Below are 4304 nucleotides of genomic sequence, written 5' to 3' on the forward strand. Positions count from 1 at the left end.
GCCAAAATCCCTGGTTGACCATATTTTGGTGTGGGACGGTGTAGTTCACTGCTGTCTTTGTAACAAAAGCCTCGTTTCTCATGTTATTTCTGGTAAGTGGATGCTTATGTTACTTGGATCACTTGGACAGGAGAGAAGGTTTAAAATCTTTCTCCTGCTGCTCTTTTGAGATCGCATTGACGTGTAACATAGACAAACTGCAACCCTGTAAAAATCAAGACGTCGTTAGGAGGAGGCCTTTCGGGTATTTTTTGTCACTAGTTTTCTCTTATTCCCGAGAACGTCCATCCGATGTAGTTATTGGACTTAACAGTATTGTTGTGTACTACGTTGATGTAGCTGAAAAAGCCTGACAGCAAGAAACTGTGAATAATATTTGTGGCAGTCTCTGAAAACTAGTTTTTCAGTCCAAGTATCATGAAGGAGAATCCCTCTCCCCTACCCCATCCTAGAAAAGTAATTTTATATTTTGTGTGTATAAAGTTTTAAGAATCAAGTTTCATATTGTACTGAAGTTTAGGTGTCGCTTGGTAAATCTTTGCTGCAGCATATAATTGAAGATGAGTAAGGCTTAGTGTGGTAGGGGTCCTGGTGTGGAGTTAATTATCGTACAGTTCTGGTGAGAAAGCCCAACATGTATGAAATGTGTCCTTTTATTTTACTTTATTTGGACTTGTAAGATGTAAAAGTGCTTTTTTAGAACTCTGACCTATTACAAACTATTACCTCACTTTCAGCCAGCTGGATCCTCATTCCACAGTGTTGTAGGCATTATTGTGGCCGTAATGCTTGAGTACAGCTATAGAGTTGAACGTTTCCGGTTAGATATTAGTAGGGACACGTTTCTGGACTCGTTTTTATTTATATCAAGAGATATTTTATTTTCCAGTCATTCCTTGACTTTTTTTCTTAAAGGATCGAGACAGTTTCGTTTAGAATTTCTCATTATTTTTTTTTATTCCCCTGTTGCACAGGAGAAGTTGCTGCATAAGCAATACAGGTATGCTTTACTTTACTTCTTGTTGCAGAACTCATAATTTGATGCTTGCATTACCAGCCCTATTGCTAGACCTGAAGTCAAAAACTGAATTTTCATGGCAATTGGAAAACAAATTACTTTTAACAATGCAGGTGTATGGGTAGAGTAGTGCCTCTAGTAAGGGAACACCTTCTGCTTCTGTGTTCTCACACAACTTCTATACCATCTCTTTTTGTAGAGCTTTCCAATGCTGAAGGATATTCCTAAACATGGGAGGCAACTGCACGTGTGTTTAGAGCGGGTAGAGCAGACCAGTCTGTGCTTTGTCTTGTTGCGGGCCGACATTTGAGTCTAAATACTTCTTTCATGAGAACCTGAGAGTACATTGCCTTCCCTTGGAAGTTCGCAGGAGCTGGCAAGGTGATTCAGGGGCTTTAGGGCTGAGTAAGCTTTGCATAGACCAGAACAACTCTTTAGTTCTGATTGTCTTGCTTTTTTGTATCATCTGCAGCAATTGTTATACAGGCAAAACTGGAATTACCATATGTTTCTTTCCAGTTTACTTTGAAGTAATGCTTGTAAGATGTCCTTGAGTCTTAGGAGAAGAACATAGTGTCCAAGGAGTGAAGGGAACACTGAGCCGTTCCCTTTTTTTTCGAAAACAGTGTGGCTACATCTGTAATGTAAAGAGCTCTTTCTTCAGTGAAGACAAATTTTTAACTCTTCAGTGTAAGAATGCATGCACTTGTTGCAGTCCAAACTCTTACAAAGGCAAAATTATTAACCTGTACTGAAAGCTTTGTCACAATATTTTAAATAGGTTAAATTCTCTGCCAAATGTTAGAGGTAGAATGGGAAGGATTGTTTCCCTCATTTTCATGAGGATCAGAAACTTCTAGGTTTTCCCCAGAAATGTTTCAGAAACAAAACATAATTTCAGTCTAGGTCTATGTTGCTTTTTCTTGGTACCAGTAGATAATGTTGGCTAATACTGGTTTAAAAAGCCGTACCTAGTTTTGGTACTATAAAGGTTTCTACTTGATCTCAAATTATGTTGAAAACTCAGTAATTAGAACCTTCAGAAACCTGAAAGTCTGCACTGCTTGGTTATATGCAGTTCTGATAGATGTAGTAAAGAAAATAACCACTACAGTTACTTATTTCAAATTATCCACCGTATAAACACGGTGTACTGTGGTGATCACTAAGTAGAGAGATATTGTGGACTCAAAATGATCTGTAGATCCACTTCAGATATAACAGAAAAACCTGTTAGTAACAGCATTCCAGTGTCCATCTCTCTCCCTTTCCCCTGTTCTTGCTTTGACTGGGGCCAAGTCGCTATACCAGTATTACAGCAGCAGTTTTGGACTTCATGTCCTACTGAATTATGCCTATATTCAAGCATTGTCATGAAAACCTTCCTATTCAGAAAGCTTTATTTAATCCTCACAAAAATCTGTTAGCCCAGTGACAAAAGCAGTTTTCCTGGGCCATGTGATAGGAGGAAGGATTTTTTCAGCCTGTCCAGGGCATTTCATTCACCTTCTTAAAAACAAACATCCCTGCCCCTGTGCTTGTCTCTACTGATTTGGTAAGTATAATTTAGAATAACTCCAGGTGATAACTCTAATTTATGGAGCAGGGATTAGGACACAGACTTCATTCTGACTGGAGCAGGAAAAGTTAATGTCAGAAAACAATTTCTGTAGTCATCACCTAGTACAGCCTAACTTAATGTTTTTATTTCCTACTTGGAAATAATGAAGACACTACCACAGCCACTAATACAGGTTATCAACTACTTGGTGCTACATTTCTCAGATATTTTTGCAGATATTTTTTATGCCTGCATGAAAGGATGTAAACTTTACTGTCACTATAAAAAGCACTTGTCTGACCTAATCTAAAGTACCAGAAAAGGGATAAATAACTGCAGCACTTTTTCTGTTACAATGCCAGAGTCTTAATTAAATCTGGTCTTCAGGTTATATCTTAAACGTACAATCTAGGATCGTTAATGGCTTTTCAGGTCAGATCACAGTTCTCCTGGGATACTAATCTGTCTTTTAAAGACTAGTACAGCAAAATATTCTGAAGTTCAGGCAGGGGATGTATATATACATGCCTGATATTTTTAACTAAACATTTTGGTAGGCCATCTTATGGCTTTTTATTATAGGGAAAGGGAAGTTTCCCAAACTGAAAAATCATTTTGGACCATTGTTTAATGTTCAGTTTGAAAACTGTATCACAAGAAAAATGGGTAGGGATTCTTTCTCCCTTATGCCTTCAGGGAATGAGTAGTATTTAGAATCTCTGGCTGAAATTCAAGCCTTTTTACCATGTAAATTTTTAATATAAACTCATTGACATGCTTTTTACATCTGAGGACTGAAAATGGATCTTAATGTTTAAGTTGTGGAATGGTATATTTCTTAATGAAGGGGGAACATTTAAAAAGAATAGATTAGAATACCAGCATTAGTGAGCTTAAGGAATTTTAGTATGTAATAGCAAAGTATAGCAAAGTATTTGATTAAAGAAATTAATCTTGAATTGCTAGTCTGTAACTAGGTGCATTCTAATTTAGCAGGTGAATATTCTTTACTTATCAATATATGATGGGCTTTTTGCAAATAGAAACCTTTATCTGAGTCCCATGTGTTGCTTGTACTGATGGGATGTATGCTTACAGCAGCTTACTGCTGCTTTAAAATGTATAAAATATGTTTTGAGTGTTTGCTCATAACTCTTTCTAACCTCCACTTGTTAAATTGTCAGACATTGGTATTTTATCAGTCCGCAATGTAAGTTTAAACTAATGTTCTTAGGAATCCAACTTGTACACACACTGTTTAAAAACCCTCAGGGACAGTTTACACACTATCCTCACTCAATTCAGGTACTTGTACTCTCTTCTTAAACCTAGCAGTGACTTGTATTTTTGTTTTGCTTTTCTTTTGACGTGCTGATAGCACATCCTTGATGAATGTCAACTTAAAACTCAGTTCAGGTATCCAGGTATAACTCAGCCAAACGGATTTTAAAGCTGCATATTTACTCTCCAGCACACAGTGCCTCAGACACTTATAGTGGCATTCTGTATATTCAGTTATTACTACTGAGCAGATCGCGTGGGGGTTCCTGCTATGTATTGTAAGAAATTCCTATGTATATTATATAATATGTATTATATTATATACATATATAGTATATATGTTATCTTAAACTTATATATTTTAAAATGCCACTACTAGCCAGCGCAGCTAAAAATGAAATACATTCCCAACTGCTTCTGTTAATGGCAGAGGCAGCTTCTTAA

The sequence above is a fragment of the Nestor notabilis genome, unplaced genomic scaffold (genome assembly GCF_000696875.1).
Source record: "Nestor notabilis isolate BGI_N333 unplaced genomic scaffold, ASM69687v1 scaffold16986, whole genome shotgun sequence".
Taxonomy (NCBI): domain Eukaryota; kingdom Metazoa; phylum Chordata; class Aves; order Psittaciformes; family Psittacidae; genus Nestor; species Nestor notabilis.